Here is a 26,150-nt window from a genome sequence, read left to right on the forward strand (position 1 = left end):
GTACTGCCAATGAACTGGTGAGACATGAATAAAATCTCAGTTGTCCAAAGAAAACTCAGTTGCTGTTCAAATAGAAAACATACCACAATCAGGTATATTCACCCCCAGACTTGGAACAACAAAAACAGTAGGTATACTATATCTAGTAATCAAGTAATTATCCTTAATGATTTTTAAGAAATTCAGTTACTTTCTCTGTTGTTAAAAACACAACTCTTAGATAATGTGCTTCATCTCTCCCATTGTTTACAATCTGTTTAAAATCTCTATGTTCTTGCCATATCTCATGGTAGAATTTCTGACTTGCTCTAAGAAACAGGCAAGGGAGTAATTAATCTTTACTTTTCTTTCATTGATAAAAAAATAGAGATTTAATATAAGTATGGAGCTTTTTCTTAAAGGAAATAGGTATGCTATTTCTAGCTTCTACTGCAAAATTTTAAACTTGTGGCCACATTTTTGCCCATTTTAAATTAAATGTTTTAGCCTATGAAATAGCAATATATCCACCAATACATATTAAAAGGCCTGCCAGACAGAAAGCTGGATGGTGTGGTGCAAAGGTGGACACACAAAACAGCTACTTTGGAATTTTCCTTCCAGTGCAAGACAGAGGTCCAGTAGACCAATAACAGACCATAGTGAATGTCTGGGGGTAAGCCAGGCCATACGGAATAATTTGGGATGGTTTCAATGAGTAGATAGTAATCTGGTGGCTGGAATGTTCATTTTGGTTGTAGAAATGAAGAAAAGAGCAGAGAAGAGTGTAACACGAAACCTACATGAGATGACAATGGAAAAAGATGTGCAAGTAAAAGCCTTCAAGAAGATGAGACTGAATGGTGGTGGGGTTGTGAGAGGAAAGGAGGGGGGACTCTACCAGAACAGTGAGGAGGTGGACACACCAGGGACGCTGCCACTGTCTTTCAAACATTTAGGAAAGGCTAAGCAAACTACATTGCTGATGGTTCTAGGACCCCACACACAGTCTATAGATGCTAAATTCTTGTCTTTAATATTTGCACATAACCCACACATATCTCCCACGTACTGAAAATCATCTCTAGATAATCTGTAATACTTACTACAATGCACATGTTAACAGTTGTTATAATGCATTACTTTGGGGGAAATGACAAGAAAACTGGCTGTACAAGTTCAGTATGGGTGCAACATTTTTCAAATGTCTTATGATCTGTAGCAGTGGAATCCACAAGTATAGAGCCCACAATGTATGTACAGCTGTACTGTTCACTTGAGGCATGAATAGCTAGCCAAATGTAATCGGAAAATTGATTTGGCGTTTATTTCTATATATCTAAAACCTTTAGGATAACAGTGTTCTAAAAGCTACATGGACAAGGAATGCTCTACATACTATTTCTATAAGATGTTTTTCTTTAACTCCCTCTTCCTCCAATGTCCGTATTTTTACAGGTTAAAGCACACTCAAGTAGTTATTGTTCCTACATTGGAAGAAGAATCTTTGTTTTAGACAGTTCTCTCTCCCAGGATGTTTGCTTCCTGGACCAGTAAGATGCAATGAAGTTAAAAGTTAGTCCTTGTGTGAGACAGACTGCTGTTATAGCTAATGATTTTCACCTGTTAGCTGAGTTGCCACTTTCCCTAATCTTTTAACTTAAATGATCATCATTAGAAGCAAACGCACAAAGTGATATCCAGTGAACAGCTAAAGATTTTCTAAATTGTGTATAATCCCTGCATTTTAACTGACAAGTGAAATTGATAATTGTTGTCTGTCAGATGTCTTATTTGGAACAAAAGTTTATTTGCTTCTTTTTTCCTTCCTCAGTCCTCCCCATCACATAACCTGCTATTGAATAGATCATAGAATCTATATTGCTTGCATGAAGTCTTCTTGATTAATTTAAAGAGTGAGACACTGGAAGGGTAGGGATATGAAGTGGTGGTATAGCACAGTACCTTGAAGAAAAAACAAGGTACTTTTCATTGCCAATGGGGAAAAAAATGTCAATTCCATTTAAAGCTAATACACAGTTCCCCACAACAGAACATTTTTTAATTGTAAGTAAAACTCATTTTTATAAAAGCAACAAGATACTGATTTTTCATTTTGATCATGCAGCTAATCATAACAGTGAACACAGCAGGGCAATGATGCCTTCACTTTACCTTTTTATGTAGAAATCTGAGGGTACAGAAATCCTGAACCTGAGGGTTTGAGCACATTGAGGAGTTTACAAAGATCTGTTAATTGAGTTAATCTTTGTTCCCCAAATGTTTTGAGTTTCATGCAAAGCTGCTCTGAGTATCTACTGAGTTGCTGTTGCCCTGCATTTATGGAATTTGGATGCAAATAAACCAGTTTGGCTCCTCTATAATGTCTAACTGCAGCACATTTGGCCTTGAATGACTTATTTGATAACATTCTTATAATGATTAATTAATGTGCACGGGGAACATATTTTGATGATTGTTTACATCTTGTTCAGTATGTTATCTGTAATCACAGAAATGTGGTCTGGTTTTCAAATAATTTATATGCTGTTGCATGAGCAGCAAATTATGTGTGTGCCTTTGTGGCAAGCTAGAAGCCAAGTTTAAATTCAAAGACAAAGCAAAGAACCAGCCTTCATCCATTTCATCTCCTTTGGTCCCTAACACCTTTATGACGACATATGCTTATAGTCCAAGTTCACTTATCCCTCTGATAAGCTTTTATGTAGCCCTGTTATGACTAGGAATTCTAAGAACTTAGAAGTCAGGTCCTAGATGCAGAGAGAAAGGCCATGAATGGGGGCATAGGCTCCAGGTGGAACATGGGCTCTTTGATGATGCAGAGGGTTGCTAACAGAGTCAGAGAGTATGAAGAGCAGAGCAACATGTTACATGTGGTGACCAGAAGTGCTTCAAGTTTTTTATGTCTTTTTTGTAATATAATAATAAAAATTTACTTTATTTTTGTTCCTGCTATTTTCAAACCATCTTTTCTCAGGGAAAAGTTTATAAAGAATTATAAAGCACTATTGTTGGGGCTGAAAAAATTAGGTCAGTGGCTAAGAGTACTGGCCACTCTTCCAGAAGACCTGGGTTCAATTCAAAACACCCATATGGCAGCCCACAACCATTTGTAATTCCAGTACAAGGGGACTTGATTCCCTCTTCTGGATGCTATACATTCCGACAAACATTCATACACACAAAATAAAATAAAAATTTTAGCACCATTATATTTCCTGGATAACTACAGAAATTTTCATTTTTTTGATGGGGAGTTCAGTAGAATACAAACTGATCTGAGGGTTATTTTTTAGAATTTTATACCAAAGTTATTTAAACCAAGTGTCCAGTATTTGTAGTGGGTTAAATTGAAAGAATCATACAACATACTAAATGTCAGGTACTCCTGAAAAATGCCTAGAGCTGTGTTGGTGCCCAATCCATTCTCAAACTATTCTTTTGCTTTTGCTAAACTGTTTCAGATTATCCTTTGTCTACATCTTCTCTCTCGTGAGCATAGAAATTTCCCTCCAAAACTATTTGTATGTGAGGATCACAAATTATCCCTGCTATAGGGAACCTCCAGTACATCATCCATATGCACACCACAGTGGGTGAACTGAGTAAACTACATCACAGAAAATGGTCGTTAGGAAGGGTGATATTCAGTCCTATAGGCCTCTAATTCCTGGGGTGACAGACATTTTAGTTCTGTCTTTGATTTTGTTTGATTCAATTTTGGAAAATCAATGATGAGCCTGCCAGTCAGAGCACCTGCCTCTCTGGCGTTCAGTGGGTAGACTAGGCACGGAATAGGGCGGTGAGCCGTAAGCATAGTCACCCATGGGCTGTGGCCACGTCCTGAGCGAACAAGCCTTGTCTAAAGCCTGTCTATCAAGTTCTTGATACAGCTGTCTAGACTCTCAAGCTGATTCTGTACTTCTCTGTTTCTAAGACATTTTCTGTGTGCATTTAGTTTGGGAAATTACCTCCCACATTTCTGGCAATTCAGAGTTTTTTTTTTATTTAAATTCCATTTACTTTTATTTATTTATTTATGTACTTATTGTGCGTAGGGGGTTACATATGCCTTGGTGTATGTGGAGGTCAGGTGAAAACTTGCTAGAGTTAGTTCTCTCCATTTATCATGTGGGTTCTAGCGGTCAAGAGGATCAAACTCAGGTCCTAGATGTGGTATTTTTTTTTTTTTTTTGTTTTTTTTGTTTTTCGAGACAGGGTTTCTCTGTGTAGCTTTGCGCCTGTCCTGGAACTCACTTGGTAGCCCAGGCTGGCCTCGAACTCACAGAGATCCGCCTGGCTCTGCCTCCCGAGTGCTGGGATTAAAGGCGTGCGCCACCACCGCCCGGTAGATGTGGTATTATTTTTAAAGCAAGTGCCTTTTACCAACCCAGAGCATCTTGCCTGACCCTCTTGCCAATTCTTTTAGACCTCTGATATCCTTCTAACAGATTCCTTTTATTTGAGAAAGGTAATTTCTTTCATTTGCATGCAAACTTAGAGGCATTGCTGATACACCTGGCAGGATCCCTGACACAACAGATAATCAATGAATGCTGTAACATGAATAATCACAACCTGAATGTGTATCATCATCACATTTGCAAAATTGTGGGTTTTCTGATTCTGAAATACTCAGAAAGAAATTGAAAGAGGAAAAAAAGTCACGTTTCTACCTGCCAGAGACCGCCTCTCTATTTTCCGTCAGTGTTTGAGTTTTTCAGTGTCACAAAGCACATATTCGCAATGTGTTGCATGCGGTCGAGTTGCCTGAGCACTCCCATTCCAACCATCTCATTACATGACCCTCATAATGATCCCATGCAATACCTCAGAGTAGTCCATCATCTATCTGACCTAAAATACTGTCATCAGCCTCTTCCACTTAGTTATACATACTCTCCTAATTTTTAATATACATTATAATGAATAACCTTTTACTCAAATGTTGCTAGCACTTACTTCCTTCTCAAAGACTAAACACAAAATAAAAAGAAAGTTTCTTTCGAACAATATGACTTTTAAAAAGCATTTACCAGATATCTTCACACTCGTCTCTCAGAAGGCTTTATGTAGCCTTCCTACTATGAGGAAATGAGGATGGCTCCGTTGATGCCTCCTTGTCAGTATTGTTACTTTTTACTATTTTTAATATTTAATACACATCTCACTTTTATTTGTATTTATATTATTAATAGTAAGAAGATGAAATAGGTGTTTCCACTTTTTTAAAATGTCTTCCTCTTGAACTATTTGCTTTGAAATTTGGACTACAGGGTGATGTTGATGGTTTAGAATTTGCAATAACTGTTCAGCATATCATCACATTAACTGTCATGGCTGATATCACTGCTGCTCCATATATTTAAGTTTCATTAAAGAATGTATATATTTGCATGCAACATATAATACTCAAATCTATACTTTGTTTTGTGATTTCTTCCAGTTCTTTATATTTAAGAACTCCTTCACCTCAAGATAATTATGTACTTTTTTGTAGCTTTGCAACTTCTTTATACATTTTTTCGAATTGTTTGGAATTAACTTTGGAGTCATGTAATTTGTGGCTTTTAGATCAATGTTTTCTTCAGACATAGTCTATTTCCTTGAAGTTTTTGTCACACATTCCTATTTTTTAACACTTCTTTCTTCTTTTAAAACTTGTTTGAGCCTATGTCCAGGCTATTCCTTCCAAGTGATGTATTTATGAATTCCTTCAGTAGCACTATGCTGCTATCATGCTTGAGTTTGATGATTAGATTTAATTTTATTTAAACAGAGGAAAAACAACCACATCCATCTCCACCTCCATGCTGCATGCATGTACACACCTACACTATCCATGACTTCCAAGCACATTTACCATTTTCAACCACCCATAAGTACACACAACCTCTATGTACCCTCATCTACCTTTAGTCTCCGTATCTATCTACCTTCATCACCCACCACAATCCCCCAGCCCTGGATGCCATCCTTTGATTTAATTGTCTTCTGCTACAATATAGTTATTCACTCAGAACCATTTTGTTGCTTTCTACCAAGCCACCTGCAAAAACTGTATAATAGATTTGATGGATGGGGGGGACAAAAGCCGTTTTATAATATTTGTGTGTCTGTGTTTCTGACCACGAATAAAATATGGTTCTCTGTTTCCTTGTTTCTTAGTTTTATGCATCTTGAGAAAAATTTCATAGCTTTCTGCAAGTGTTTAATAATCCTTTTTATTCCCAAGTACTCTATCTATGCACAATTCCTATTTTTTCTCGATATTTATATACTCACAGTTTCTTTTTTTTTTTTTTTTTTTTTTTTTTTTGGTTTTTCGAGACAGGGTTTCTCTGTAGTTTTGCGCCTTTCCTGGAACTCACTTTGGCCTCGAACTCACAGAGATCCTCCTGCCTCTGCCTCCCGAGTGCTGGGATTAAAGGCATGCGCCACCACCGCCACAGTTTCATAAATAGTACTACTTTCCAATATATTTTTGTCAATAAATGCTGGCATTTGGGGTAGCCTTTTACTTTTGAAAATAAATTTTATAATCTACCACATTACTAAATCCTAATGATCTAATTGAGAGATTCAATTTATTCAACTCTGGGCCAGTCATGTTTAATTAAAAATCAAGGCACATTCAGTGTTTTGGCTACTTGCATGGAAAACTTTACTAATATGAATTAGATATTTTATTATTTTATAAAATAACTTTTAAGGAGATTTTTTAAAGAATATGACTCTATAGCTACTCTAGATAACAAAAGTATATGGTGGATTCTTACATTGAACTGTGCTGGCTTCCTTCAAGTATACAGTCTTTCCCAACCAAAGAATCATCCCTTGAATTAAATAAGACAAACAGTCTTAAATTTAACAAGATGTACAGTCTTCCCTTGAATCCAATAAGACAAACCAAACAACAAAAGCATATATAAAGATTTTTGACTGGAATATGTCCTAAATAAAAATCAGTTTTTCTCTTATATTAATCACAACAATGGCCAGAGTGGTTTAAAGGAAAAAACAGAGCTCATGTGGATGAGTTCAGAAATTGCATGTTCCTCTGTAAAGGAACAAATCTCCTTGTTTGTTAAGCATAAAAGTCCTTAATGACTGGTTTATCAAATCTTCATTCTGCTCATGAGATATGCAGTGTTCTGTATTCTTGGAAGGATTAGATAACCCCAATGAAGATTATGAGGAGGGTCTTAAGAAAGCCTGGCTCACAATCCAACTTCAGTAATTAATTGTATTATTGTCATATAATATGATTACTTATTAGTTTCTAGAAGGTTAAAGATCTAGTTTTCTGAGACTGAGCATGATGATCAGACCTATGAAACACGTATTTACAGAACATGTATTGATGTACTTTTTTACAAAAGTCTCAGTTGCCAGAAAAATATTCTAATCCAGTTAACTGCTAGCAAAACTGATTCTTAGAAGATGCATTTGTTAAAGCCAAGAATACTCCTCTTTTGAAGTTAGAATGAGGTTCTAAATTGTTCTTTTCATGCTAGTAAGAAAAACACAATTTCTGAAAAAATGTCTTCAAATTTGCAAAGAAAAATGCTATGAGGCAAAGTGTTCCTTCCTTCACTCATTCATCAGACACAGATTGAGCAGCTTCTGCATACAAGACACAAACTTAACATGGCAAAGCTTGTAGGCATTAAAAGACCATATAAGTAACATAATATAAATTATGATATAAAGTATTAGTAAAGACAAAAATGTATTGGGAGAGCTGGGTTGATGAGGAAGAGGTCTGGACTGGAAAAACAAGTGTTTTGGATATTCATGACAGCAGGTCATTGTGACAGCAGCATGATGCCCATAATGAGTGAGGCTGGACAAGTATGATACAGTCCTAGCATTTCTGGAAACTGTAACAGGTGTCTGGGTAGCATTTTATGCAAGGAACAGATCTGATCCTATCTTCTGTAATGGGGTGGGACACAACCAAGAAACCAGAGTGAGTCTTGTTAGGAAGTTATACTCATGATCTAGGGAAGAGAATGTGATTTGGAGTTTCATAGTGACATCAGAGACAGCAATGTCTGTTTGAGAAAAAGATGTCAAAGCTTAAAGTAAAAGTCTATGTGGCACTTTGGGGTGTTCAGGGCAAAGGAAATTGAGGTATCAAAGGTGACTCCTGCTATTCTGCCTAAATCATCTTCATAGACTCTGAATAATTTACCAAAATAAGAAAAGAAAAGCTGTGATATTTGGGCATCTGTGGGACATCACTGGTCAACAAATCTAATAGAGATAACCCTGGTATAGGGCTTTTTGCTATCCTATGGTGCCTAGTAAGGGCATTATTGTCCTGTTATAAGGTAAGTCCAGTGTGTGTGTGTGTGTGTGTGTGTGTGTGTGTGTGTGTGTGTTTATGATTTAGTAATAAGTTTTAATGTGACTTTGCCAGAAAGTTTTTTATGTTAGCTATTTCTTCTCGCATTCCCTCTCTTCTGCCTTGCTACCCCCCATCCCAATATCACACTTCTTCTTACCAAAACTCAGAGATGACTGAAGAAGAGGGAGGAGAAAGAGCCTGTGAATGACAAGGAAACAGCCTTTTCCAGTCAAAAAAGGAGAGTTACACCTATGAACTTCAGCAATTTTAACAACAAGAACAAGACCCGCAAAAGCTCAAGGCCAACAAAATCCCAGCATGAATCAGGGAAATAGGTACAGAATCACCCACCCATCTGAAGAGATATTGGTACCTCTCAGTTGCTGAGAGAGGGAGAGGTATTTTTCTTAAAATGGTGTGATGTCTAGTAGCTCTAAAGCTCTCCAGAATATAGCAACACACTGAATAATATATAGGCAGCATAAATTGGACCCTATAGGTTTTTAAAAAATGGACCAAAAGTGGGATGGATCTGGGAGGAACTCAGGGAGAAGTTATGATAATCAAAATACATTGTATGAAATTCTCAAAAAAACAATAAAAATATTTTTTAAAATCTAAGTCAACCCCACAAGAAAGAAATAAAGAAAAAGATAGAAGAAAAAAATCTAGGACAACTGAGATAGCTCAGGGGGTAAAGGTGCTTGCCAATGGGTCTAATGATCAGAATTCAATCTTGGGACACACATGATAGGAGAAAATTGATTCTTGCTAGTCGGCCTCTGACCTCTTCACATGTGGTACGCATACATAGACACACAATAAACAAATACATATGTAGTGGGTAGCCATTCCAGCTTTGATCTGGAAGTTCCAACCCCCATTGAGACTTAGGCAACTGTCACGCCTACAAGGCGGGGCCAAGGGAGGCGCCTGGAGACTGGAGATCTGGATCCATGGGCTCTCTCTCGGTTCCGGGACCCTGGACTGGAGAGGTGGACCAAGCAGAGCTCCAGAGAACACCGCTGGACTGCGATACACCTTCCCCAGACCCCGCGACCTACCTATCCCTTAATTTGTAAGTTACACCATTAAATAAATCTCCTTTTAACTACGTGGAGTGGCCTTAATATATATATACAAATTCATGACGGGAAGGAGGACGAACCTGGGAAGATTTAGGGAGGGGAGTGGGGAGTAAATATTACCAACATACATTTTATGCATGTAAGAAATTCTCGAAGAACTAATAAAAATATTTTTCTAAAAATTGAAAATATTTTAAAAAGAAAAGTTATGTAGCATTTTATTCATTTATTCATTCATTTTTGCTGTTCTTTTCACTGTTCTATATTGTCTTGTTAGTACAGCTAACGGGGAGAAGACTGTATCAAATCACTTGGGGGCATCTATAGAAGACCTAAGTCCCAGTTTGTTTCAGTTTCCGTGTGACACATAAGCGAGGTGTCTATGATCCTGCTCTTCACTATTATACTTGGGAATACAAAACTATGATAAATTAGTTGGATTAAATATCCTTTGAAGTGTTTTCTGAACTCAAATCATTCTTTATTTTCTGAAACTTTCTGGCACAGTATTGATGCTATCAATATTATAAGGAAGGTTAGTAAACTGAGTTAAATTCTGTCTCCCCCAAATTCATGACAACCCAGAACCTGTCCCTGTGACCTAATTTGGAAGTTAGATTTTTGCAGTTGTAATTGAATTAAGGAATAACTAGAGTAAGCTCTAAATTCCAGAGGAATTTAGGAATTCCTTATATGAAGACTGAAATCTTGACAAATGAAGAGACACAAAGAAGAGGCCATACAAGATGAAGTTAGAGGCAGAATGCCTGAGACTGTGAGAGCCTGAGTTGGAGAGCATGCACCCTTTCTAATAGCACCAGAAGGTCACTCTGTTAACACCATGGTGTTGGACCTAAAATGCCCCAATCTGTAATACAATAAATTTCTATTGCTTTAAGCTACCAAGTTTGGGGTGAATGGTTATGTCAATGCAAAGAAACAAACCAATTTGGAACACTTAAGTGAAAGCATGTGTCTTAATCTGACTTGTAAAATCAACACATATAATATGGGTTCCAAACACATACATTTCCTTTTCAAAAAGGATGGCCACCATGTCCAGGTGCTTCATATTGTTAGCAATGCCCATGTTTACCCATTTACGTGGGCTTTGCTACTCACAGGCCTGTATTGCTGATGAAGAAATTAAATAGCTTGCACAAAAATCACAGAGCTAAATACAGAAGAACTAGAGTTCAAATTTAGCTTTATCTCATCACCAAGATGACACTGTATCCCCGAACACCTGCCTCTCGTACCTATTCAATGCAGCAAACTCTGAGGATGTAGAAGACGCATTGATAACCTGGTTTGCAATGCCTATAATCGAAACTCACATTTTTTTAAATTAAGGGATAACCTGAAACGATAGTACAATCAATCTGTTGTTCACAGAGGAACACAGTTTGTTCTAATACAAGTATTAATGAACTTGCCATCAACTTCTACTGCTTTCATTAGAAGTTCTGCTTTGCATGTGTATATTCAAAGTCAAGGTCTTATCACATTGGACATTTGCAGCTTTAATTTACTTAAATGCATTTCCCTCTTGCAGTCTCTGTTTCATTTCCATGATACTGACTCATTTGCCACCTAACAAGATCATAAGAATAGAGAGCGTAAGCACAGAGGAAAGTATCTAAACTTCATAGTCACAGACAGATGCACAGCCTTAAATGATAAAACAAGAAATTAGGCATGTTCTAAATTTACCTTTCCTCCCTCCCATTGGGCCATGCTGCTGATCATAACAGATACAAATGTAAGGTGTCACCGCTGTTGTTGTAGAATGTCAACTTCAAGAAGGCTGGTGTGGAAGGGGCTTCTACAAGGAGTACCTTGTCCATCTGGACTCAAGTTAAAGAAGTTGCCACATGTCACCAAATCCCACTAGAGGATTTCTGATATTTTGTGAAGAAAGACTCTGTGGCCAGGTCTCTCCATTTCTCCAGAAGTATATTCAGTTTTCCAAGCTGTTATCAACTATTGACCATGACACTTTCTTCTGGCTTCTTTTTTTTTTTTTCTTTATTTAAAAGATCTCCTCACATAGACCTGTACAAGGCTAGGGTTCCCTTAACTGAGATGTGAACGCTGGCAAATTAACTTCTACCCTATCCCAACGGAAAGCTCCAGATACACACGGTTTCAAAAAAGGATGCTCACACTTGTGCTCCAAACTGGACACCGACAGTCTCGAGACTTTTTAAGTTTATCCTCTAGGAGGTTGACATTGCACACAATTTTAACCAGTTTGGAAGTGAGGTTCTCTTCCACATTCTGCCTACCGGTGCTCACCTGCAGAAGTTCTTTCCCAATCCATTGCTACCCACCAAGCGAGCAGACAGAGACAAATAACAAAGGAAAACACAGTCCCATAAAGGTTCCGCTATTGCATCTTGTGGTCCACACCTGCTAAAAGACAAAAACCATATGGGAACCCTGCCCTGGCAATGCATCCAGTACCCCCTGGGAGCAGCAGGCACTGTCGTACCATCGGCAGGGCGTGCGCGAGTACATACACAAAGAACTGGTGCCGGGCTTGCTAGCCTTTCGGGGTACCAGCAGACTCCTAGAGCTGGCATCCAGGGTGATCTCCTACGCCCTCCATCCCAGCATAAAAGCACTATCCTTTATTTGACCGGTGAAGAGCCCAGGCTGGATGATATTGCATGGGTTGGGGGTTGGGGAGTGGGCGGACCCCGAATCCCTTGCCCATCTTCAGAGGACCCTAGCCTTTGGCATCTCCTAGGAGATGCACAATCAATTGTGCTGTCATAGAGGTCTCCTTTCGCATCCTCTCTGGGCAAAGCCAGATGCCCGGCGTAGCAGCCGTGCGCATCTTGGCAAGCGCCGCTTCTGGAGCCGCTACCCATGCAAGCCGACCTGCCCCGTGCGCCTGCCTACCTGGTGGCTGGCTGTCAGCAACGAAGCCGCGGTGCCTCATCTGCTTCTCCTCTGCTGCTACATCTGCTATATCGCTCCGAGCGCCATGTTCCTGCTCTCCCCGGGCGCACGCTGGGGAACTACTACGGCTGGGTAGGGGCAAGGGGGGCGGGGGCTAGCGGAGGGGGTGGGGGCAGAGCCAAAGCTTTCTACTCTCCTCCCAAACCTCTCCCAGCAACTGAGCATGCCCAAGCCGCCCGGTTTCGCCCCTAGGAGGACTGTCCGCTGAGACTACTCAGCTGCTCCGGGTTTTCGGGGCAGCCGGCTGTAAGAAAGCTGTAGCAATTGAGGGGGGTGAAAGGGGGGAGTGTGGAGGGAGTGTCTGCACGCCGGAGCTGGAGAAAGCAGCCAATCGGATTACACTTTTCTTCTACCATCCCCCTGCGGGCTGCGCCTGCATGTCTCTTCCTCGTGCATCCCAGTTTGCCCAAATCTTGTGTAGGACCTTTGCGGAGCCGCGCTACATCAGGACGCTAGCTAGGAGCCTCTTTGCCATCCCTTGGTCCTGTGCTTCGCAAACTTTAATGAGTCTATGAATTGAAATGCAGATTCGGATTCGACTGACTGGCCCTGAGATTCCGCAAGCGAAATAACTTCCCAGGAGATATTTGGTGCCCTGCAGCTGGCTGGCCCTCTGAAAGGTCAAGAGGTGCAAGAATCCAGAATCACCTTCTGTAACCTCTGCTCGGTCATGTCCTTTCATCAGCAAAGGTCCCTTGAGCCAAAAGAGTTACCTTCTGCTTTGGATGGCGGCAGCAATTCAAGTGAAAGTGTCCCTGGGGATGCTGTGCCTTTCCTGGAAGGAAGCTCTGTAGGGCAGACACTGAAGACACATCTTAAGGTGGTTGCTTAGATTAAGAATTTGGCATTTAGGAGAAGATGGACTCTAGGGCCAATTCACAATCGCTTTGATACTCTCGACTAGGAAACTCCGTTTCAGTTGACCTGTTGACCTGTTATTTCATTCACACCTGCACCAGTGTGCCTTCACTGCCTGCCTTCTCTGACCTGGACAAAACCTGGCTGGCTCAATGTAATGTCAAGACTGGGCTTGACAGTTAAGGAAACTAACTGGTTATGTGCACAGGGCCTCTGGGGAGCAAAAGTCCACATGTTTTTTTGTTGACTGATGCTTGTGGTGAAGCTTGGATGGATACATTGTGATCCAACTGCAACCCCAACCCTACTCCCTGTCTAACCTTCTCCCAAGCCTTTGAAGTTATTGGTATTATTGGAAATACTCACTTTACACCGAAAGGCATTCACAAAACCAACCATGAGACTTTAATCTTGGAATTGAGGGAGTCACCCTTCTCCATTCTCAGCTATCCCTAAGTTATGGTATCTGACCCTATAACTGAATAGAAGATTATAAAACAGCAACTTTTATCTCTTAGTACACTATTTTACTCAATAACTTAAGACAGTTTCCTAGTGAACAGTAGATACTTATCATTCCCCTTGACTTGTCTGTTCACATAGTTCTCTCAGTGCACTAACTTCCATGTCAAAAGAGAATCACGGCAGGGGGCTGGTGCTGAAGAGATGCCATTAAGAACACACGCTGCTCTTCCAGAGGTCCTTGGTTCAGTTACCAACACCCAAATAGGGTGGGTCCCAGGTGATTCCAACTCTGGTAGATCCCACACCATCTTCTGGCTTCATTGGTGCCCTCACTCACACGGTGCACATACAAACATACAGACACACATACATACACATAAATAAAAAGAAATCTTTAAAAAACAGAATCATGGAACCGATGGTTCATCACTATTCTTGATTGGTATTCCTATGTATAAAGAAGATATATATATCTTAGCCTATCAAATTCTATTTTTCCATTCATATAACTAAAGTCAATAAATTCATCAATGCTGGAATTTGCTCAAATGGCCCTAATTCTCCACTCACCAAGTGCATGCTGCCCATGGGGACTTTGGTGTAATATTTTCTATTTACTTTCTTATATGAGGACTTGTGTGGATGCAAAAGCCAGGAAACATTTATTGAGATGTAGTTTCTCATATCAATAAAAAGTGCACGCACTGACAAAGTAAACTATATAATCCATATAATAATATAATTTTATATTATTAGAATAAGGTAATCCTGAATAGCCCTGGAACTACTGCTAAAAAGCATCATAAATGACAAGCTGTTCCAAAGGAAACCACCAAACTTAGTGTCACCAGCACTGGAAAAAGAACTAGTTTGACACAATTTTTCCCAGAAAGCAAAAAGAGAGTGCATGTCTCAACTCATTTTTATGAGGCTATAATTGCCCTGATACCAAAACCAAGTAAAGTTAGTAAGAGAGAAGTCTTATAAACAATATGTCTTATAAATCTACACACAAAAATTCCTGAAAGGTGTGGGGGAGGACTGAGTGTACAGACCATCCACATGCAAAAGAAGGAAGTAAGACCCTATAATAGATACGTAGAAATTAACTGAAAGACACATAAATGAGCAAAAGCTAGAAAATGGCAAAGAAGATACGAAAAAAATCTTCATGAAATTGAATTTAGCAATGATTTCTTGAATGTGACACCAAAAGAATTGGCAACAAAAGAAAAATTGGCTGAAATGGAAATGAAAATTCTCTATACAAAGAGCACAAGTATGGTGAAAAGGCAATTCACAGAGCATGGAGGAACTACATGTAAATCATACTTCCATGAAGAGATTCATATCCGGACTACATAAAGTCCATACAAGTCAGCAACATAAAAGCAACTTACTCAAAAACAGGCAGAAAACTTGACTTTTCCAAAGAAGATATACTGATATCAATAAGCATTTAGAGTGACAGTCAAGGTCACTCACCAAAATTTCAAAACCATGTAACACAACTAAAGTAAATCCATTAGCCTGTTATTTTGACAGAACAGAAAGAATAATTGACAAGAATGTGAAGAAACTGGAAGGCCTATGCTACACCAGTGGAAATATAAAATTGTATCATTTGAATGGAAAACAGTGGGACATTTCCTTAAAACTTAAACAGAATTACTCAAGGATCTAGCAAGTCTATTTGGAGGGATATAGTCATGACATTGAAAGTAGAGATATAAATATGGGCATTTTGATATTAATAGCAGCAGGAGCTAAAAAGTGGAAACTACCTGAATGCCCATGAAGAGATGAATGATTACACAAAATGTGATATCTATGGACATAGGAGCATTCTTCAGGCCTAAACAAGAGTGAGATTTTGATGATACATGTGACAGCATTGATTAATCATGAAAGTATTCTAGTAAACAAAGTAAAAAAAATACAATATCATAAATGTTGCATGAGTTCACTTATATGAGACACCTAGATAACAAGTCAAATTCATAGAGACAAAAAGTAGATTGAAGTTTACCAGAGGCTGAAGAAAGGGAGAAGTGCATACATATTGTTCAATAGTACAGCACTTCAGTCTGTGGTAGTTATAAAGTCCTGGAGGTGGAGAATAGTGATGGTTACAAAACTATGTGCTTGAGTTTCAGACACAACTGTGTGGCACAGCGCTTGATTACCATGAGTGAGTCCCAAGTCCCAAAGCCCAGCAGTGTAACTAATGACCTAACAAACTAAATAAATTCCTGAGTAAGAAAAAAAAAGTACTCAGACACACTGAGGATTTAAGGTGCTAAGTGATAAAAACAATAAATCTGTGGCTAAACAAGGAAATGTGAAAGACATGACAATATCTAAAACATAAAGACTGCCTAGGAAAGCCATATGCAGTAAGAACTAAGGAACATAAAGCAATAACAGCAGCGTGAGTGGTACCTAGCACAAGAAGGGGCAATAACAAATATATAAAATTGCCCAGAGAGCAAAACCAGGGCCAGTTCATGGGAAGCTAAAGGGGATGGTGTCTTCTACAAGGACAAGTCCACATTCAAACACTCAGAGACTTTATTTTACATTAAGAGAGCCAACATGAAAACATTTTAGTTACAGAATATAAGGTAGACACTGATAAATCAGAAATAAGAGCTCAGAAATTAACATAAATGTGTAAAATAATTTCATTTGTAAGAATGGTTGTATTATAAATTTATAAATCACTGAAGAGGGAATGAATCACTCTAGGTTAAAGACAGTCAAAGTTCTGAGGAATTGAGTTGTAAGTGCTAGTGGCCTAGAGCAACAAGAAATTACTTAATCCAATTTAGTGAGCTCTGTCCTCTTGCTCAAAAGGAAACCCATGTACCTTCAAGACTGTGAACTTCAGTGGGGGTTTGTAAAACCTGTATGAAATATCCCTGAATGCTTTAGGTCAAACTTCAACCCAGAGCATTTGAGAAAGTTAGAACATTCACTGCTTATATTTTATAGCTTATAATGCATGAACTAAGGCAGTCAATAAAATGGGGCCTTTGACTTGCATAAAAGTTGCTAATATACAAGTGTGTGCAAGTGTTTCTATCCCACTGAAATCCCAGCACACTAATGAATACAAAAGAAAAACATTGTCAGCATTATCATGTAAGACTGTCATCCAAAGCATTCCCAAACTATTGCTTAATTTTTTTGTTCATAGTTGGAAGACAAAGTACAACTTCACCTGTATTTCTGGAGCTTCTTTGTCATTATTACTGGATCATGTGTAGGTGATGAAAGATTGTGACTTGTCATGTAGTAAAACTGTCATTGTGGAATACAGCATGGATTCTTTTGGAGAACATCATAGCTCTTCCATTGCTTTGCAGTGATCTAGTGATTTAGAAAGAATTACAGAATTGATTAGAGTTTTGAAGAAGATACCACATGCTCACACCAAATAACCAGATTCTCTGCCCATTAAGCCCAACCTGTGCTTATTTTAGTTTTTAGTTTTTTTTTTTTTTTTTTTTTTTTTTGTTAAAGCAGCGGTTCTCAGCCTATGGGTCATGACCGCTTTGAGGGTAGAATGACCCTTTCACAGGGGTCACCTAAGACCATCAGAAAACAGATATTTACTTTATGATTCATAACAGTAGAAAAATTACAGTTATGAAGTAGCAATGAAAATAATTTCATGACTAGGGGTCACCACAACATAAGGAACTATATTAAAGGGTTGCAGTGTTAGGAAGTTTGAGAACTGCTGGGTTAAGGCATCTTCTCACAGATGTCACCTGAGTGTCTTTTGAGGGGGAATTTAATATATTTCCCCCTTTTCCTTGAAAATACCACTCAGTCCTATGAAGATTCAAGAATGGCTTATTTGCTGAGATGTTCTCTATGGCAAATGTGTTGCTCTGATTGGTTAGTAAATAAAACACTGATTGGCCAGTAGTCAGGCAGGAGGAAGTATAGGTGGGACAAGGAGGAGACGAATTCTGGGAAGTGGAAGGCTGAGTCAGAGACACTGTCAGCCGCCACCATGACCAGCAGCATGTGAAGATTTCGGTAAGCCACAACCCACGTGGCAAGGTATAGATTTATTGAAATGGATTAATTTAAGCTATAAGAACAGTTAGCAAGAAGCCTGCCATGGTCATACAGTTTGTAAGCAATATAAGTCTCTGTGTTTACTTGGTTGGGTCTGAGCGACTGGGGGACTGGCGGTAGACAGAAATTTGTCCTGACTGTGGGCAAGGCAGGAAAACTCCAGCTACACTTATTCAGAGAAAACATAGGAGAATGCAGCACCTTCTTTTCTGGTATTGTGAGTTAAAGCAAAAGATATTTCCTGGATGAAAAACTGGCACCACATGACCATCTAGGCATGTTAGAATACAGTGAAAACTCTGGGATTACCATGACAGCAACAAATTTTTGTTGTTATAAGAAAGGTCACTAAGATAACATTGAGAAAGTTTCTAAGGATAGTGAGGATATTTATCTTCTTTAAAGAACAACATGGCTGATTTCATAGTAAGTTTTAAGTGTATGAGAAGAGAGGTTGGGGGTCTTAAAATGGGATGTGCAAGATTCAGCTGAGTAATACTGAGCAGCTTTGTGACCTTGTGTACGCAATCTATGCCTCCTAAACTCCTTTGCTTATCTACAAAATACAGATGTGAGTTCAGCTTATTTCACAGAATTTTTATGAGATGGGGGAAAAATGTGCTATAAGCCAATATCAAAGTACTAGACCATTGTCTTTTCTTAATGGATTTGAATAAATGCATAAAAGAATAAAAGAGCAGTTATAAAATTTCTGTGCATCCAAATTTCATTTGAGAAGTTTATTTAAAATTGAAATGTCTGCCTGTATTTTGTGTCTACCAATTCACAAAGAAACCTGAGTCCCTCTGGGTCCCCAGGTGATGGGTGAATGTCTTTCTGTATGCTGTGAATATGTGTTGCTCTGATTGGTTGATAAATAAAGCCATTTGGCCTATGGCAAGGTTGCTTAGACACAGATGGGAAATTCAAAGAGAGAGCCAGGAAGAAAGCAGGGAGAGACACCAGCCCGCCATCCAGGAAGCAGCATATAATGGCACACAGGTAAAGCCATGGAACATGTGGCAACATATGGATTAACAGAAATGGGCTGAGTGTAAGTGTAAGAGCTAGTCAGTGGTAGGCTTGAGCTAATGGCCAAGTAGTTTTAATTAATAAAGCCTCTGTGTGTTTACCTGGGGGACAAGAGTGGGAGAGATTTGTCCTGACAGCCAGCAAGGTGGGAGGGCACAGGAAAACATCTAGCTATACCCAGGTGATTCTGAAATAAGTAAATTTGATGTGGCAAATGCTTAACATGTTATGCAGAATGCCCACTCCAGGAAATACTTGTTTCTTAGCACATAGGAGTAGGGTGTTTACTCAGCAACTTCAAGTATTGCCCCAGCCCAGGGGAACTGACCTGTTCCAGATCCTCGCCCTTCCTGGGGCAAATTGGATAAAATTGTGAGACCAAAATGAGCCATCTTAGAAATAAGACCAAAATGCTTTCACCCAAAAACTAAGGCCTAAGATTTTTCCTTCTCGGTATAGGCCAATAGTTACTGAAACAAGTCAGTCCAGATTCCAGAAACCAGGAAGTGTAAAAGTACAGAGTCACAAGGTCATCATGAGGTAATGACTGCCGGACTATAGAATGTTCCAAACCTGGTTTCCAGGGTAACTGACCATAAAAATGTCCCCACCTGAGGGCAGCCAATGAGCAATGACAACCATCCCCTTAGAAGTAAGATTAAGCCATGATTTCTAGAAAGCCCCTAGAAGCGAGCCAATCAGAATTGTACCCATACTAGCACCCCTAAATGATGTGACCTTGTGGCTTTTGCCTTTAAAAACTGAGCTTGCAGACAGGCAGGCACTTCCTCCAGCCTCCACTGTGTTGGATGTATTAGACGAAGTCCCTGCCTAGGCTTGTATTGTATATCCAGAATTACACCTTGCTTTTGCATTCCGGCATGCTCGTCTTTGGTGGTCTCTCTGGGGGTCACGATCTGGGCACAACAAAAATAACCAATGGCTGTGGCAATATCAAAGCGTGCCCGTCTTGGCCCATTTTGGTGCAACTCTGAAGGGCCACTGTAGCTCCAGAACTTCCTGAAAAGTTGGCCAGAGATGATGATGCTCTGCATCTTTGTGACCTTTTCTCTGTCTGGCTCTGCTTCCCTTCCATTCATCTCTGGTGTTATGTCACCAAGGCACTGTGTATGTTTGTTCCTCTGTGTGTGTTTGTGTGTGTGTGTGTGTGTGTGTGTGTGTGTGTGTGTGTGTGTACACGCACGCGCGCATGCGTGCATGCACACATGTTTTGTGTGTGTTCATGTGTGTGCAGGTTAATATATGTGTGCATGTTGGTGTTAATTCATATAAGTGTGGAACTTAGGATAATAACCTCATGTGTTTTTATCTGGGACATTGTCCCCCTCGAGACAGGATCTCTCATTGGCCAGGAACTTGCCACATATGCTATACGTTTTGCCAGTGAGCAACAGGAACCTGTTCAGCACTGAGATTACGGGTATGCACCACATCCAGATTTTTCTGGGGTTACTGGGGATCAAAATCAAGCAATCACTTTACTAACTGAGCCACTCCTATCCCCGGGATAGGAGTGCACATTCTCAACACCAAAGCTCTCTCTGCAAGTCTGCTTCTGGGCAAACTGGCTTGCTACAATAAGGAAAATGTGAACTGGAAGGCCAAATAGAATTATGTTCTTCTTCATTCCCAAAACCTTCTTACAATTCCAGTGGATACAATTCCTTCCTTCGAAGCAAAAGCCCTTCCTGATTTAACTATTTTTCTGTCCCATTTCCTGATCTGTACTTCTTAATCCTCAGTTCAAAAGATTCTTTTCTTTCATCCTTGTCCAACATAGGACCAAAAGGAAGGAGATACAAATGTGATAGGTGAACTCCCTTAGGATAGCATCAAGCAGGGTAAAGAGAAATCATGTTCCTCTCTGCATCTATGGTGTGGTAGGAACTCTAGAACTGAAGTTGTATACAAGCAGTAAGTTTAGTACAGTGTTCCTAGAAGTACCTTATGCAAACTTTAAATTGGTGTTTCTCAACCTGTGGGTCACAACCCCTGTGGGAGTTTGCTGGGAGGCCCTGCTTGTCAGAGGTTGCAGCCTACAATGGCCTGGCAGCTCTCTCCAAGTTTGGTAGCATGGAGGACTCCCTCCCCATGGCACCAGGTGCCATGTTCTCTACCTGACTTCATTTGGAGACTGTCTCTAGGCACATATGCACTTATCTTTGGTATGACCCTTGACAGAGTTCCTTGCAGAAACTTCCCCCTATTGTCTATATGGTAACTAGACATTGTGCTAGGAGCATTATGATAGGATCATGCTTCCACAGATTATAATTAAGCCTTGTACTAGCAGCATTATGATAGGAGTGTGCTGTTTAATGCAAATTAGGTAAGTGCCCAGCAAATTAGGTGATTCCCGATTTTATATATTCTCTATACTCTGGAGTAAAACTGAGCTGTCTCACTGAGGCAGTATCCTGGAAGGCTATTTCCCTTGTGTTCACAGCCCATACAAAGGTCTCTGTCACCACTTTGCTCCTCTGTCCCCATGGACTGGTGACCAACGGATAGCAAGGCAAAGGGGGATCTTTTAATAGGGGTCACATATCAGATATCTTACATATCATATATTTCCATTAGAATTTATAGCACTAGCAAAAATACAGTTGTGAAGTAGCAATGAAATTAATTTTATGGTTGGGGCCACCACAACATGAGGAACTTGTATTAAAAGGTCACAGCAGTTGGAAGGTTGCAAAACTCTGCTTTAGATCAAACTGCTTAACTATTTCCATGATAGAAGCAGGATGAGCTACTTCCCTTGTCGCTATGTCCAAATACCAGATGACAAACAACTTTAGGAAGTGAAGGTTTGTTTTGGTTCAGTTTGAAGAGGTACAGTTCATCATGGTAGGTGTGTGCGACACTTTCCACAGTGAGGAAGCAGAAAGGGATGAGATGAATGCTAGTCTTCATATCACTTTGTCCCTTTTCCCTTTTATTCAGAACAGGGCCATGGTCTCTAGTATGTTATCACTCATATTCCCTCCTTCCTTAAACTTCTCTGCCCTTAAGGACAAACCCAGATGTATGCTTTCAAGGTTTCTGAATACATTCATTTTGAGAATGATGATTAATCATCACAAGTTTACCTCTTTTCACTTGACATCCAAACATGTCACTTTTAGTTTTAGATTTTATTTTGACTTTGAATTATGTGTATGTATGTGTATTTTGTGGCTGTGCACATGAGTGTACACCTACAGAGGCCAGAAGTTGTGAGCTACCTACCACAAGGTTTGGGAACTGAATTTGGGTCTTCTGTAAAAGCAATAAGCACTCCTAACTGATGACCAGTCCACAAACATGTCACTTTTTAGGTGCCATTATACCCCTGGACCTCAAAAAAACTCATGGTCATTTTCATAATATAAAATGAGTTTAGTTAAACTCCAAAAGTCCCCGTAATCTTTAACAGTCTCAATACTGTTAAAGCATCTAAAAATTCTTCTGAGACTCAAGACAAACTTTTAACTGTGATCCTGTGTAAAATCAAAACACAAGCTACATAATTCCCATATCCAACAGCACAGAATAAATAGTCTTGTTCCAAAGGAGAGGAATAGAAGAATATCAAGGAAAGATCAAACCAAAGCAAAACCCAAGGACAGCAAGAAAAACACCAAATCCAATATCCTGGATTATTTGATGGCATCATGTGGGCTCCAACAACCTTTGGCATCCTGTTCCTCCCAGTCTGATACCTGAAGCGCAAGTAGCTTCTTTCCTAGGCCAGCCGCATTTCAAGATGGTAACTTGCTGGGCGTGTGGTGGGGCACGCCTTTAATCCCAGCACTCGGGAGGCAGAAGCAGGCGGATCTCTGTGAGTTAGAGGCCAGTATGGTCTCCAAAGCAAGTTCCAGTAAAGGCACAAAGCTACACAGAGAAACCCTGTCTCGAAAAAACAAAACAAAACAAAACAAAACAAAACAAAACAAAACAAAAGACAGTAACTTTCCTCAGTAGATATCCCATGGTTCTATCATTTTCACAGTTTTGCGCATGGCTTCTCAGCTCTATGACATAATGTCTCACTTGAGGTGATTTCTAGAACCTTGGTATAAGACTCTATGAAGCTATAATTTTTCACATTTTGTATGCCTGAAAAACTAGTTATCATGTGAATGATACTGCCGGGTTCTTTTGAAAATGTGAGATGTTTTATGGCTCAATTCTACCACAGCAGAAGTGACTTTTGTACACCTTACTGGCTGGATGTGGGAAAACAGCTCCTTACGCTGCTGTCTTCTGTCAGGGAACCTCTTTACCTGTAATCACAGTACATGTTTTCTCCTTTCAAATGAACTTGCATCTTTACAAGCTGGAGCTTTCCGATGATGGTGTCTTGCTCTTGAGGCAACTTTCTTATTGTCCCAGTGCAAAGACCAGTGTTTCTACTTATTAACATTAATCTTTTTAAAAATAATTTCAGCTGCTCTCTTCCCAGACACTTTGTCTGCAATTTTTAAATTTACTTGTACTGTTTTCTTCACAAAACTGCACATCTTTCATACTATTCTGCTTTGGATTGTCATTATCAATATCAATAAACACAGTGACCAGTTACCATGGGACTGACTATCTATGCTGTCTTGAAATCTTCTCTGACAAACTGTTCAAGCCTATTTTAATTTCAACCTCATTAAAAAGTTAGGACATGGGCAGAATGCAGTCAGATTCCTTGCTTGAATGTAATACGAGTGACCTCTAGCCCAGTAGCCAAGCTCCCTCTCCAATGAAATCTCATGAGCCAGGATCAACACTTCATGACTGCATTTCTATCAGTTCATTAGTCTTCACCTTCTGACCAAAATAGTCCACAAAGCTCCACTCACAGCACTCTACTCTGTTCCTCCTTCAGTCATGGGGCAGAAGGCTTAAAAACTACTTAGTCATGTTTCCTTCAGTAAGGACTCTACCTTTTTCTACCAATTTTCTGTATTTTTATTTTCTCATTCTTATGATAGAATATCTGAAAAATTCAAGTGCTAATAGAATCTATTTTGGAGAATTTTCTTGTTCAAAACTATGTTGAGCAGCAAATATAAAGATTTTCTAGATATCTGCTTCACTCAAATATACATAGCTTCCCCTCCTAATCAAGAGTTAGAAATAAGTTTAAGGTCACAAATAGAGTACCATTCCAACAGAAGTGTCTCAACAAAGCAAAACTTGACTCTTGATCCAAAGGATGCTCTGCTTATAAAGTGGAGGAAGCACTACACAGAGGCTGTGTGTCCATTTGATTTTATTCTAGTACAGGTAGTGACTGTGTCTTTTCCTCAGCGACTGGGGTCCAACCTTATAATCTTTCACGATTGGCTAGTTTTAAAAAACTCTGGCACAGAGAGAGGAAATGAAGGGCAGTGAGAAGAGGACAGCCACTAAGTCACTTAAGTTCTGAGAATCCACCAGGGCCTTTGTGAAAACAAAGATTAAGTGGAGACAAAACATTTGCATAAAAGTCTTACAAGGTGAGGAAGACAAAAAGTTTTCAATTTCTTGGAGAAATACAAGTTTGACGGTATTTGATAGAAAAGACTAATATTTTATGTTTCAGTACTGAATATTTTATGGATTTGAGACCATTCATGTGAAATGTTGTAACTTACAGTATCATACAAATAGTTTAAAATGACTATAAATCCCCTGAATTTAGAATTTAACATTAAAATATATGTGCAATCCAAGTTAATACATCTATGTTGACTCCATTTTACAACTTATTAATTATATGATTTTAAACAATTACAATGATGTTAACCTTCTGCTTTCTCTTTTTTCATTTAAATAAATTTATTGTACTTTGTTTAGATTATGTAGCTCTTGTTCAGTTATGAGGACAGTTTTTAAAGGATAGTAGACTATTGGCTATTTTAATAGATGGAATAGGAAGACTATATCAAAACTTCAGGAAACATACATTTGAAGTTAAAAAATTTCTTTACAGAGCATAAACTATATAATCTATTGAACGAAATCTCCTCAAAATGTATGAGGAGTCTCCTAACTGATACACAGGGTTTCTCCATTCACATAAAACAGACAGACCAGCTCACCTAGCAGCCTACTGAAATACAAAACAGAAATCCAAATTCAAACACACTGGATTCATGATAAAATATGAGCATTTAAATACAGTTCTTCAAGTTGGACATTGGCATGACACTAAGTTCTTCCTGAAAGTAGAAAGCATGAACCAAGACTGAGGAGGAGTCTAGCTTTATGTGCTTGCTCTTACATCACTTAGTACACTTCCACTTGCCAATATACTTGACCCAGCAGGTGTGGTTACAGTTGGAGAGGAATTTTAAAACCATGCTGGATGGGGTTGGCTTTTTTACAGACAACCTGCATATAGATCCCACACACCAGATACTTACTGTGCTACACAGCAAAAGGGAGTTCCACATCCTTTTCAAGACTTCATGTGTTCTGGCCTCTGGGCAGCATCCATCAGGTGTAGGGTCTGCAGTCCCCACACGTCACAGGAGTCTCCATGGAAATACATGGCTTTCTCCACAGCAACACTCTCCCACTGTAGCACAGGGGCAAAACTACTTTGTCTCCACAAATGTTGGCTCCTTCTCTGACTGTGCCTTGGTCACTGAGCCCTGCAGAGGTACTTCAGTGTAAGGTTTGGGGGTGGAGGCAGTACAGCCTCAACTTAAGGCTGCCTAGGAACAGACTCAATGGCATTCACCCAGTGCTCTTCTCAACCTACTCCACCAGTTGGAAAGTTCTGGTTTCTTGACTCGTTATCACCTGGATTCAATGCAAGGAGTAATTCAAATCCAGAGGAGAGACTTGAGGAAGCAGCAAAGGATAACTTTGTGCTCAGTTCTGTACAAGTAAATTCTTCCTGTTGTAATGACTCAGTGTGTTCATCCACGGCGATCTCGGAAAATGCAGTGCCCTCTTTAATAATACTTGCATAACACACCATATGGACTGTCAGAGAATAGTTACAGCTGTCTCCTTCCTTACAAACCCCATGCATCAAATACCTGCAGGCAACCTGTTTTCATCCAGCCAACTCTCCTCTCACTGCAGGATGGGGTAAGATAGTCCACTGTCACATGCTGCTGATGTGGCTTTCTAATTTTCATGTTAAATCTAAGCAATATAAGAAGGCAATATCATCATTAAATGGTCTGTGAGGTTCCTTGGGCATTGCAAATTTAGGTTTTAGTACATTAACTACTTGAAAATGGTACACTAATGAAACAAATGCTTTGCATGCCTGCTAAAACTAAGAGACTAGACTGAATAAT

At 39.4% G+C, this 26,150-nt stretch overlaps 1 protein-coding gene and 1 pseudogene across 2 annotated transcripts in view; both read right to left on the reverse strand.

Annotated features, from left to right (window-relative positions):
* Positions 1-12,481, reverse strand: part of Pak5 (p21 (RAC1) activated kinase 5) — a 296,008-nt gene extending 283,527 nt beyond the window's left edge. Inside the window, exon 1 of one of the 2 annotated variants that reach the window (XM_052726001.1) lies at positions 12,349-12,481. The gene's annotated coding sequence lies outside the window, so the exon portion shown is untranslated. Of the gene's footprint in view, positions 1-11,154; positions 11,382-12,348 lie in introns of those variants that run through there. The other variant, XM_052726002.1, reaches the window with a different exon arrangement.
* A 12,637-nt stretch (positions 12,482-25,118) lies between these two features.
* On the reverse strand, positions 25,119-25,894 carry LOC128100983 (E3 ubiquitin-protein ligase makorin-1-like; annotated as a pseudogene).
* Positions 25,895-26,150: the final 256 nt, after the last annotated feature.

Source organism: Peromyscus californicus, unplaced genomic scaffold (assembly GCF_007827085.1).
Source record: "Peromyscus californicus insignis strain IS unplaced genomic scaffold, ASM782708v3 Scaffold_7__1_contigs__length_154581171, whole genome shotgun sequence".
Taxonomy (NCBI): Eukaryota; Metazoa; Chordata; class Mammalia; order Rodentia; family Cricetidae; genus Peromyscus; species Peromyscus californicus.